The following is a 13,237-nucleotide window of genomic DNA, read 5'->3' as shown; positions in this document are numbered from 1 at the left end:
CGAGAGAGGTCTCAAACTCCCTGCCATGGGCAGCAACACCTGCAACTATACCAGACAGGTTTCTCAAAGTCCCACATATAGCATGAGGCCATTCTGGCCTGAAACATGGCTTTCCTGACTGCCTCACAGGGAGCTGTACTGATCATCATCCTTGGCTGCCTGTTGGGCAGAACCTGCAGTGAAGTTCTTCCAGGGAAAGCTCCAAGATGCCAGAGTGGCAGGCCTGAAGCACAGCAGCTGCTGGCAAAGGAGAGGTGTTTTCCTAAAACTTACAAGCTGTGCTTTATTTTGTGCTGTTTGAACAACAAAATATTTAGAGCCTCAAATGCAACCTACATTGCAAAATCGCTTGTCGTATTCCTATTTCTCAGTTGTAGGAAAATATTGGTGATCATATGTTTCAGCTCCCATCAGGCTAGAGTTCCCATTTTAAGCAGCCAAAGCAAGAAAATCTAGCTAAATGTCAACTTTGCAAATGTGAGCTATTCTCTTCATTTGACTGCCTATAATTGCAGGCCTTGCTCTGTGGCAGCTTTTGAGTATTTTTGTCCACCAGAGCCACATAAAAGAGCAAGTGGAGTTTGCAGAAAAGTCAACTCTGAAAGCAGCTACTGGCTTCTAGCAGTGCCTAAGCAGCTACTGTAGCATTTAGAAACTCTGCAGGTTCTTTGTTACAAAGAATTAATAGCTGCTATTAATTAATAGCAGCTTCTTTGTTACAGAGAGCAGCTTTCCCCCATCTGGCCCTTCCAGCTAGAAGGAAGTTCCCAATGGCCTGTTTACCTGCAGTGGTCAGTTGGTAAGTTCTCCTGTTTCGAATATGGTGATTATTTGTGAGCAAACACAGTCACCCTGCTTGCACCGCTCAGAACCTGCCTGTAATAATAATAAAAAATGGAGCTGCCCATGTTTGGATGAGTGGGAGGGCTGGGTAAATTCACCATATAACCAAGGAGTTTATATGCCTGGTGGCCAGTCAGGTCAGGCCACGTTTCCTTCACCCTCCCAGTAGGAAATCTCAATATACTGCTGTGTAACAGGCAGAGAAAGGAGAGACCTGAGAATTACATCTAGATAGATGTCTAAGAGATCATTTACAATTACTTTACAACCATTCCTGGATGCAAGGCTTTGCATTCCTGAAGAGCTACAGAGATACTTCAAAATTATCATTCTGCCTTGCTTGGTATGCCAAGATATGAGAGAACTGCTGGCCTACAAATTGTTCCTATACAGGCTTCATTAACGTAGTGGCAACGTGCCTCAGCTCATATAGTGAATAGGAGAGGGCTCCATAAGTATAGCAGGAGGCCTTGATTTAGTTCCTGGTTTGATTTAACTACTGGAATAATCTTATCTGAGACTGATGTCTTGTGGCCTTTGCTTCTCTGTAAATAACACAGGGAAGTTTGTTCATGGCAGAATTAACCTTTCATTATATGCTAGCCCAGGGAGCACTAAGGAGACAGGAATTCAAAATAATGGGAGCAATAGATGCTTTTGCACAGGTCCTGAGAAGCAATGTGTCTGGGGGACTGAACCCTCCAAGCATGTTCAAGCCTGTAATGAAAAATTACATGCTATGGGTCTAATTCTCAAATCTGCTAGTTGCAGGTGCACTGTGTGTGGTGGTTTTTGCTTTTTCTGGAAAATTATTTGATTTTCTATTTAAAATGGAGACTTACTGTAGCTGCATGAAAATGTTGGAGAAAGTGTTCCAACCATTCTGCTATAATAGAATTTTCTTAGTTAAGTTTCTGTGTTCAGGCTCAGTATATTCAGCCATATTCAGTGTATGTTTCTCTGTGCTATGGAAGCGCAGTAGCACCACTAGATGGTAGCCTTGCTTGTTTCATAGTCACCACCTTCCTACTGCAGTCCGCCGCAGGAAGGGAGAGTAAGTTTGTCGAGATGGGATCATTTCATACCGTAACTGTCCCTCTGCACGGACTAACCCCTAAGTAAAAAGCTGCTACACAGAGGAAAGCAGGGGAGAACAATGAACTCCTCCTCAGAGCACACTGGGGGCACAGCCAGTCCTGGTGCAAGGCTGCAAACCGTGTGGCAGTGGGGAAGGTCAGTGGCACTGGTGTACTTGCCCATGGACATTCCTATGGACTGTCATTCCTTGCTGCAAAGTTGGAGAGATTTTGACGCAAATAAAATTGCAGTCAATAGTTCATGCACAGGAACAGCAAGATGATAATGATATTCTTTTGGTATGAGCTGATAATATAGAAAGGCCTCTCTTTCTCTTCCACTGCTGTTTATAAACACTATTCCACTAGATGTTTGTGTCTTAAGCAAAAGAGTAAGTGCCCAAGAGTTGGATTTTGATTATCCTTGTGGGTCCCTTCCAAATAACGATATTCTATGATTCTACGAAATATGTGATGAGACTTGCTAAGCCTAGGCAAGCACTGCATCCACACAGAAATGTTTCCAAGAAGTGAGTGTATTGGGCAGCAGGCCATCTAGGATGTATATGAAGTTCCGTATTTTGTTTCCCCAACAGTTCATTTTTATGGCACTGCTTACTACACTGCAATCCAAAGTGCATTATATAGAATAGATAACTAAATATTAATCATAACTCTAACCACATAGTAAAAACCACAATGCAGTGTTATTACATTTATTTTTATCAAAGGAACATTAATTTCTGAATATCTTGCTTGAGCATTTCTGTCAGGGAAATTTATTAATAGGGTATTCACTAATAACCTTGGTAATCTGCTAGTTGTCTTGCATCTCTAAAGTAGATATAATGCATATTCCACGGAGAATTCTTCTCCAGTATGCTGTCAAAGCATAAAAGCTTTCCCTCCTGCTGGATAATGTGCTTTGTTAAAGAGGAAAGCAACCTGATTTGCAAATGCTGGAATGTGATGAATCACCTTTGGATGTCTCTGGACGTCATAGGTCCTTCTGAAACTGATCACAATAACATGATTTTATTACAGATCATTATAACTATTTAGAGGCTTTTCTGGGCCATCTTCTTAGTCTTGAATCTAAAAATATAAATTAAAATGTGAGTATTAGGTTATAAAAATGTTAGATTAAATCACATCCAATTTTAAGACAAATGGAAAAAGTGGAAAAATTTTATGAAAAAGAAAAATACATTTAAGAGTAAGTTATTAAATATTAAAGTATAATTTTTAGGTGCTTTGCTCTGAATTACTTTGCCTAACTGTTGTATGTCTTCATCTAATTGTTGTTTCTTCCTGTCATCGGGATAGCACTTATAATTACAAATATTTCTTTCTGTTCTTTAAGCTGGTGGATGTCAATATGATCTTCTAAAAACATAAATATTTTTAATTAAAGACTTAATATTGCTATTAATCTTAATGATCCTTTAAATTGTTCTCAGTTCGTGAGTGTTCTGTTATGACCAGGAACATGATTGTAAAGGCAGGGAACAAAACACAGAAGAAGGTTATGGAATGCATAGGAAACATTGTCTCTTGCAGATAAATAGATTTGGAGTTGTAAAAGGTGTGATAAATTTGAAAGCAGACTTGGGCACTTCAGTAGGACTACTAAATGTGTTTACATTTACAAGAACATGTCAGAAAATGTATAAGATGCCAATTTCATTTATAATAGATTTCTTTGACCTCCTTATACATTTTAGGTCACTCCAATATGACACTATTTTACTGCTGATTGTTTTGCATCTGCTGTTCCAGAGACCTCCTAAAATTGTTAGGAGGTGTAGAAGTAAAAGGTCTATTACATGCTCTCCACTGAACTACCATCCTATGTTGAATTTTTTGCTTTAGCAATGACCAGTTTCTTCCCCTGCAATCTCAAAAACCTAGCTTGACAGAACAGAAAATATTCCACATATTTGGAAAGTATTAAACAGAAATATCTTCCTATGGGTGTGTTCTATTAAGCTTCATTTCTAACTGTCTGGGCCGTTGCTGTGATTCCCTACTCATCCATCTCAAGATGTGTGTAGGGATTTAATCTGAGCCGTGACCCTACAGCAGTGCATGCAGGTTAGAGCAGCAAAGTTGCCAGGCCTGGTCCTTTACTCGTTTGTTTTCTGCACACGAGAACACCTCATTCCTTTCCATTCACACTGGTTACCTGAGCTTTGAAACCAACCAGAACAGAGCTGCCTGGAGCCTATGCTCATGCCAAGCACACTCCATTAATCCATGACCAGATGGAGTTTGCTAATGCTCATCAGCCATGTGTGTGTGTAACCCGCTGCCATGTTGCTACTTTGTGCCCATATCCACTGTGAAAAACAATACTTAAAATCATAGAAACATACAATTGTTAGGGTTGGAAAAGATATCTAAGATCGTGAAGTCCAATCATTAACCCGACACTCCAAGTCCACCACCAAACCATATCCCCAAGTACTACATCTACTCATCCTGTTAAATACCTTCAGAGATGGCGATTCCACCATTTCCCTGTTCCAATGCTTAACAACCCGTTCAGTGAAGAACCTTTCCTTAATATCCAGCATAAACCTCCCATAGTGCAACTTCTGGCTGTTTCTTCTTGTCCTATTGCTTTTTACCTGGGACAAGTGACCAAACCCGAGTGGAGCTGTCTACAACCTCCTTTCGGGTAATTGTAGAGAGTGATAAAATCTTCTAGGGCTTCCCAGCCTACCTGGCTGTCTCCCTGTCTACCTCTGTCCCTCACTATTGCCAGAGGAGCACTGGGATACAGCAGGTGGCATTTTAGGAGAGTCATTACCACTGCCTCACCTGACACGGGCATTACTACACTTGCCAAGCACGAGCCAGACCCTTCTTTTTTCCCTAAGGAGAAATTTTTTTTTTTTTTCCTAGGGGGTAGACCTGCCTCACACACAACCTCTACACCTTCACAAAGGTGCATCTGCTCTGATGTGAGCTGCTGACCGTGGCGGGCCGGGCCGGGTCAGGGGGCCGGGAGCAGGTCCGGCGGGCACGCTGCCGCCACGGCGCCGCGGCCATCGCCCCTGGCCCCGCCCGCGCGCCACCCTGCGGGCCGCGGCTCTGGGCGGCGGCCGGGGCGGAGGGAGAGGAGGGGCGGTGGCGGCCGGCGGCCGGAATCGTTTCCTGGGTAAGCGCAGCGGGCTGGGAAGCGTTTCCGGAAGGCTGGCCGCATCCCGCAGCGGCTTCGGGCGCCTCCGGGGCGGGCGGCGGAGCGGCGCGGCGGGCAGGTGCGTTCCGCGGCGGGCGGCGGGAGGGCACGGCACGGCAGGGCACGGCACGGCACGGCGGGGCACGGCACCGTCCCGCGGCAGAGCCCCGGTGCGCGGCCGCCCGCGGTGCCGCAGCTCCGCCCGGCCCGCTGCCGGTGGGACCGGCCAGGAGGCCGGGAGAGGGTCCCGCCGCCCTTGCTCGGGGCCATTCCGGCGCATTCCGGTCTCGGGGGTGCGGGGCCGAGGCCGGCCTGCGGTCCGCTGTCTTCCCCCGGTGTGCAGGAGCGCTGCCGCTGCTGCTGCTGCAGAGCGCTGGCCGAGCCTGCGGCGAGCGTGGGCTCTGCTCCCGCGGGCGGCGAAGAGCAGCGGCAGCTGGTCTTGTTCTGCTGCTGGTGGTGCGCTAAAACAGCCTGGAAAATGGTAAAAGTGTCTGTAGTAGGTTTGTTTTGTTTTCCTTTTTGGTTTTGTGTTTTTTTGTTGTGTCGGGGTTTTTTTGTTTGGTGTTTTGTTTTTTTTGTTTTTTTTTTTTATTAGTAGAGTGAGCGGGTTGAGCTCTCTGATTAAATCGAGGGTTACACGCGGGGCTTCAAATGGGAAAAATACGGTCCTCGGAACAAAACGTGGACCCCATGAATCCGTCTTGGAAGTTGTCAGGAATTTGCTTGGGTCCCAAGGCAGCAACGGAGCTACTTTTCGTTGCGGCTAGAGAGACAGATAAAATGGAAAGTGTAACGGTTTGTATTTGTACTTCATTGCTTTGCCTGCTTGTTTGCAATGCTTTATAATTCTTGGCTGGGCTCCTGCTTGCTAGGGAGGGTAAGTGTACTTCTGGGCTTTAAACACAAAATAACAAAACCAAGAAAAAGCCCAACTCTGCAGTGGTGGTGTGCTGGTAGGCTTTGTATGTTGTGGATGCTGCTGGTAGCTGTACTTGGTAAATGGTGTCTGCAGTCAGTTGTTCGGGGTAACAGTGTCTGCTGCAAGTTTCAGTGCTTCCCCAAGATCTGCTGTGGTGCCCCAGGAGCTGAGGTACGGTTGCTGCTGAGCTGCTGCAGGTTTGCTGTGTCCTCTGGCTCGGAGGTGTGCTCCTGCAGTTTGTTCTAGATCCTACATGTCATGCTCTGGTATTTTCTGAATGCCTGAATGAGTTGTCTGTCTTGTGTTTAAAACTATTTTCTGCTGGCATAATTGCATTTAGTTAAAATAAGAGTGCAGATGTCCTAGCACTTAAGGGAAGAGACATCCTCTTATGGTGACCTTGGGACAAAATCTTGGCTGATTAATTTCCTTGCCTGGAACAGTCATGCGGAGTGAGGATATTTTTGTTCTTCCTTTCCAGCAATGAGCGTGTGGTGAAATACTTTTTGGCTTGTATTTTTTGGGGTCTTTTGTCATCTGAGGTCTGGAGAAGACTCTTTGGGATGAAGAGTAATTTTATCCTGTGTTATGAAGAAAACATAACTGTTGTAACAAGGAGGAAGATTCTTGGCTCTGAGGCAGCACGAGTGAATATGCCTTTCCCAGCAAGAGTCATCTGAATAGTAGATTACAACTGTGGGAATCATTTGCTAGGAGAGGAAATGCATGACTTGGAAACCTGGATTATTCTTTTTGTTTTCAGTTCTGCAGCTAAGTTGGAAACCAGTGGCAAAATTGGTCATTTTTGGTGTGGTGTTGAGTAGACTTTGCTGTGCCATTTGTCAGGAGGGATGGAGTCTTCCTTAGGAAATGCCTGAGGAGCCTAGAAAGGGCTGCTGCAGGATTGGAGCTGAAGAGAGAGGTGACTTCAGGAGCTTAAGGGGGAATTTGAGTACTTGAGATTGCCTCTGCTGTAAGGATTTTTTAGCAGAGGTTGTGAAAAACTGAAGTGAATCCTGGTAGTTGATGGTAATGGTGAGCAACTGACTGATTACATCTGGGTCAGATAGCAAGCTTTGACACAGGATGTGTAGTCATACTTGAACAAATCATCCACCTTGAAAACAAACTATCCTGTACATCCCTTTCTAGCGGGACACGAAGTCCTACCTTTGTACCCTGCTGTGAGCAAAGAGCTCCATTACTGGGAGGGGAGCAGTAGAGGCAGGATGTGCTGGGTGCACTGGCTGATCCCTGACCAAGCTGCTGCTGTGGAGAAGTGAAGGTGATGGTGGAGGATGTCAGGCCAGGACACATCAGGAGCAGTGGTGGAACGGGTATGAGCTCCTGGGGTGTGGCAGCCACGGGTTCTCTCACCTGTGCTGCAGATGGGACAGTGCAGACTGAGGCTGGAGGACAGCAGTGTCAATTATTCCACAGAAGACAAGGAAAGCCTGGCTTGTTTAGCCTAGCAAATAAGGGTGAGATGGAATATGATTGCAGTCTGCAAGTACAGCTGGGATATAAACACTAGAAAGGGAGAGAGGAGCTATTTAACCTAAAGATCAATGTTGGCATGTGAGGAAATGGATATAAACTGGCAGGGATAAACAAGCTGAAATTTCCAGTTTCTTCTCAAAATGGGCTCAGGTTCTAGAACAACCTTAAAATAGGATAAATGGAGTAAACCCCTTAACTGGTCTTGAGGATATGTTGAGGAAACCTGTATTGTATGTTTGGCTGTGGCAGTAGGAGAGAAGGCTTGTTAACTCAGGAAAAGCTTTTCTGTATGTCTGAGTTAACTTAATATAGATTTTATGTGTATAGTGTTTCTTATTTTTAAAATCTGACATTACAAAACTGGTATAAAAATGCCTGCTTTACAGCTTGTATTGCTGCATGGTTGTAATGTGCTTAGTGGCTGCTTTCTGAAATGTTTTGCTTGTTAGTTTTTTTCTCCACTAAAATAATGTATTGTCTAACAACTGCATCTAATTGTGTGGAAAATCCTTTTCCTTAAACTACAAGCTGTGCAAAAGGAAACTATGTGTTTGTATATATGAGCTGCTTGGGCTTTTTAACTTTCAAGTTAAAAATGAACTGCAGCAATTCTGCCCCCCCATATGTAATTCATAAATCCTCTCAAAAAGCACTTCTTCGGGGGGCTGTACAGTAGACCCAGATAGTGTAAACTGAGACCAGTTCTCCAAGGTATGCTGTGACTGGAAGACCATAATTAAATGAAGTTAAAACAAATTTGAAAACAAGTCTAGTGATCCAGTTGTGCTTGGGATTTGTCTCATTTGTTGTCCTGCAGAATAGCTGAGTTATCTGGCATGGTGGTTGCAGTAGTTGAACTTGTATGAGGTCTGTAGTTGGTTTGAAAAATATTGTGTGTGCAACAAGGAATGCAACCAGCTGCAGATGCTGTATAATGGGTGCTGTGACTGTCAGCAGAACCTGACTGCTTCTCATGAGGATCAGTATCCCAGCATCTCTGTGCCTGTTTCCTTGTCTCGTTATGCTTTGGACAGAGCGCTGATCTATGCTGTTCCCAGAGATTTAAGAAGCAGAGCATTTTGTAATGCTTTGTGTGGTGTCCTGCTTTAATTGCCTAATTCTTTTTACCCTTCAGCCTGCTTTCCTTGTAATCTGTTGTCTTCTGCAACCTTTTTTCTTTCTTCCCCTTTCCCTTTTTCTTTTTTTGGTCACCATGAAAGCAGATGTCAAAGGAAAAATAAGAACAGCATGCCCTTATTCAAAATCTTCTCTATAGATACTCTCTGAAGCTCTGGCTGTTCTCAGCTTGGTGTTACCAGACTTGGGTGCAAGCTTTCCCTTCAAAACATTTGGTGGTTTTTGGTTCCAAATGCCTGTCTGGTCTGTCTGCAGCCTCCTGGAACCTTGTTGCAGTCCCTATGGCCTTCAGCCAGGAGTGCTGCTTGTGTGTAGCTCTGCTCCTGGCTGTGAAAAAAATTCCTGCTTTCTGCTTGACTTTCCCTGGATCCCTGCTGAGATTGTTGTCTCTTTTACCGCTTTCCATTCACCTGCAAGGGGTGCTACAGGTAGGAGGCTGTAGAGCTCTGGCAGGAGAATTTGAGGGAGTTGATGTTGTGTGGAGGATGCCCTGAGATTGCTGGTGACCACTGGTTTATCTGTGCCTCATCTGGGAGGTCCTGGTTGCTGAAGTCTGTTGCCAAGGGTGTAAGAGCAGACCCTGCAGCAAGGCTATGGGAAGTGAATGTAGGAGTCTGCCCTGACGAAGGCAGCAGACACTTGGCCTCCATCACTCTCAGGATAGTGAGTTAACCTTGTTAGGGAAAGTGGATTTCTTTATGACTTAAAAAGATGAAACTCGATTTAGCTGGAGATCTAAGGTCAGCCTCAAAGTTCTGTCCCCCAGTGTTAAAGCCATTTTCTTTCTTTAACTGCAACGTGCTGAGCTTCAGTCTCCTCTGAAAATGTGATATTTGTTTGGGTAAGTGTTTAGATCATGACTTTAATTGCTGAACAAACCCTGCATCTGAGTGTAACACTGATTAGTGCATTTTTAAAGTGGTCTGCATACTAATTAGGATGATTAACTAGATGCAAATATGTGCCTTTATCAGTAGTCTTTGCTGCATTTGATACTGAGCACTGATCTCAGTTGAATGAAGCTGGGCACAGTTCAGTCTAGGAATTCATGAATGTAAACTACTAGCTTGAGTAGTAGTGCATTAAAAGTAATATGTGACAAAGGGAGGTTTCCTAGAAAATAATACATGCAAATTTTTCTTCTGATCCCAGTCCCAGATAGCCAGTGTCTGTAATTCTGGTTTGTTTTAACTTATGAATAGTGCTATGGCTGTAAAGTACTTTAAGCAAACTCATGGCAGACTTATATTTGACAGTTTAATCTGTCTGACTTCACAGTTTAAAAACCCCCACTAAAATCTCAATGGTGTCCTCCTGTAGCTATGCCAAAATGGAGTTATAACTCTGTGATTTATTATGGTTTGGCTGTTCTTATTTTCTGGAGAAGACTTAAGGGGAATCTTTTTTTCCCTTTGTCTTCTTTGCAGGATTATATTGCACTCCAGATAATATACCCTGTCAGACAAAGTATCAGCTCTGTCTGCCTTTGGGAAAACCCTCCTGGAAGCACTAGTCATGCTTCACTATGATATGCTTTTAAGCAATTTTGCAGTGTGTTTAGTTGTTTTGTTGGTGGTTTCTTTTTCTTTGCCTTTAGTGAAAGTGCAGTTTAATTTTCAAAGGCACCAAAAGGAACATTTCTAAAGTACTTCTGCAGATTTCAAATGTAGATGATGTGTTTAAAAATACCATTTGGATTTAATGTTGGTGTTAAAATGCAGTACTCTCTTAGTCACAGCTGATTTTTTCCTTATGTCCACTAATTGGTTATGGAGGGAGGTTTCCCAGTGTAATTACTATGTGTGAAGGACAGATTCCAGAGAGAAGGAAATTGACAGCCCTTAATGTTCCTTACCTTTATGAATTAACTTGTTTTAACAGAAGAAGCTACCATAAGCTTTATATGTTTTGTTGTTGTTATCTGGTCTGGTGTAGAAACGTATCTTTTCTTCGCAGTGTTCTCAGGATAGTTATTAAATGGCAGTCATTAGTGTGACTAATATTGCCACAAGTTAGTTAAGACTTTATTGGAAACTTTGTTGTAAGTATAATTTCTCAGATGAATTGAAGGGAGATGCTGCAGGGTTCCTACAAGCCAGCTGCAGAATTCAGCAAATGAGGAGCTTGACATTAAGCTATCCTGTGTATCTAATGTAGAATTTCATTTACTACTTCATAAAGAAGTGTAAGCAGTAGTTTGGGTAAATATGGCAACTAATTCATTGTTCTTGTGTTTACACTTGCCTTGTTAATTCTATTTGCAAAGAGGTTTATTGTTAGGAAGAGATATTTCTTAGCAAGGTGTTGAATTGTGTAGCTATGGAGAAAGCTGTGCAGAGAACCACCAAGAAACATGAAAGGGAGCTGCAAGGAAGAGAAATAAGGAGGAGAAATTCTGTCCCATGGAGAACCTGGCACTTGACAGATCAAATTGGGATTTAAATGCAGCATAATGGAAAGAAAGTTTAATTACATTGTGTAAATGAGTTGATGATACATAGGAATCTGTATAAAATAAATCTATGAACTTACATCAAGATTCATTTGGAAGTAAATACAGTAGGCAGCCTGGGTGTTTGGGATGCACGTGGCATTAAGAAAACCTTCAGCACTATGTGATGATCTTGTCTCCTTGGCACCCTGCTTGCCTCCTGTGTGAGCAGGAGAGGCAGATCTCCATGGTACTTGGTTGATGGAGTTTTTGGGGGTTTTTGGGTTTTTTTTCCTGATACCCATGTGGGTGTAAAACCTTTGGGGAATGTGAGATCTCACCAGGTCAGGCACTCTGGTGGAGTGGCAGGTTGGGAAATAACTCATATTTTTTGAGTTGTGTGGGAGCCTGCTTGCCTTTTTCTTCTTTTTTTTTTTTTTTTCCTTTCCTTCTTCTCTTTCCTTCCCTCTCCCTTTTCCCCACCATAATTCAAGAAAACAGTGAAACAGCACAGGAACCATCAGTAAAGGGAATGATTTAACACAGCTGTATGTGAAAAGATACATGTACTCAGACAAATGGGATTTTAAAAATTTTTTTGAGAAGTTTGACATTAATTCTCTTAATGTCAAACTTTAGGAAATTTAGGAAAAATGTTTGATGATGCTTGTGTATTTGAAAAGAGAGACATTAGAAAAACCCCATATTTTTAATTATTTAAAGTTTGCTTCTTGGAAACATTTGAGATTGGACTTATTGTTAGATAACTTTGTAGGTTGCTAAGAGGACTAACAGGATATTGAAGTAACACAAAGTAATGTTGGCTTTAAGCGTATGTTATTATTTAAGCATGTGCAAGAACTGCTAGCAAACAATGCCTAATTATGTACATGTGGTTTAACCTTAATTTATAACCTTTGCATGCTGTTAGGTCAGCACTGACATGTGTAAACTTTTTCAGTGAAATGTCCTGTATATTTCCCTTCACAAGTACAGATTTAAACATGGGCAAAAATGATGATTCTGTATCTGCTAAAATATAGGAAGCTTTCTGTTAGAGGCATATCAGCATTGAGGGATCAGTAATTCTTTTCTGAAAACCAATATAGGTATGTCCTAATGTGATAAAGATGGTGCAGTTTGTCAGGGAAATGGCTTAAGTGTTCCCTGGGAAGTTTGTCTTTGCAGCCTAGCAGCATGTCAGTATTGTGATGCCCTTGCACTAAAGTGTAATCCTTGATGGCAGATCACAGAAAATTCAGGAATTCTCAGTGAGGAGTCTGCCTGGGGAAGGGGAACAAAAGGGGCAATTGGGAGACTCTGAGGGGTGTCAGTGAGGCTTGATGCCAAAAAAATCCTGAAGTCAGGGGATCCTCAGAGCATGCTTAAAGGTGTGTACCTCAGGCAGGAGTTGCATTTCTGTTGTTTTCCATCTTGCTTTGGGCTAAAACTCAGCCAGCATATGTTGCATGTTGGTGTAGGGGGATACAATATAAGAAAATAAAGGTAGTATAGAAAGTAATCTTACCCCCTAAAGAGTTGCAGCTGAGCCAATTATTAGAGATTGGGAACAGGCCTGACTTTAACAGGCCACACCTGTAGCCAATAAGAAGAGTGTTATAAAAGAGTGGATTGGTTGGTTGAGGGAACTGGAGTCAGTTGGCTACTGTGAGGATAAGGAAGAGTCAGTGCTTGGAGGCGCTGCCTACAAGAAATATCAAGGAGGTGTGAAGCTCTAGCAATATGGAACCCTTGCAATGTAATGATAATAGAACGTTTGTAATGTAATGACAACACGTTGGTCCTGAAAAACAGTCTCCATGCTGTCCTTTTGGGCAGCCAGTGTGTAGGAACACATAGAATGATGTGATAGGGTTTTACTTGCTTGTTTTTAGGCAGAAAACAGGAGGATCCCTCAGTGCTTCCCTGGTCCAACCAGCAAGTCAGGGGGTTATGTTTGTTCTCCCTCCTTTCCAATGTATGTGCATACCTTACAGGGAAGGGAACGGCTGACAGGCACGGTATGGCAAGGTACATCCCTAAATTTGCTGTTTCCCTGGTAGCAGAGGCTCTGGTGACCCTTGTAGGCTCAGAGATGTGGCAGCTGAGAGCTGTCCCTGTGCTTGCCTTGCGGTAACCCCAAGGCT

At 43.2% G+C, this 13,237-nt stretch overlaps 1 protein-coding gene across 7 annotated transcripts in view; it reads left to right on the top strand.

Moving 5' to 3' along the window:
- Window positions 1-5,098: 5,098 nt before the first annotated feature.
- Window positions 5,099-13,237, top strand: part of APBB2 (amyloid beta precursor protein binding family B member 2) — a 164,358-nt gene continuing 156,219 nt past the window's right edge. For all 7 annotated transcript variants that reach the window (XM_030947703.1, XM_030947710.1, XM_030947707.1 and 4 more), the window contains exon 1: window positions 5,099-5,182. The gene's annotated coding sequence lies outside the window, so the exon portion shown is untranslated. The remainder of the gene's footprint in view (window positions 5,183-13,237) is intronic.

Source organism: Camarhynchus parvulus, chromosome 4 (genome assembly GCF_901933205.1).
Source record: "Camarhynchus parvulus chromosome 4, STF_HiC, whole genome shotgun sequence".
Lineage (NCBI taxonomy): Eukaryota > Metazoa > Chordata > Aves > Passeriformes > Thraupidae > Camarhynchus > Camarhynchus parvulus.
This window is presented reverse-complemented; position numbering and strand designations above follow the sequence as displayed.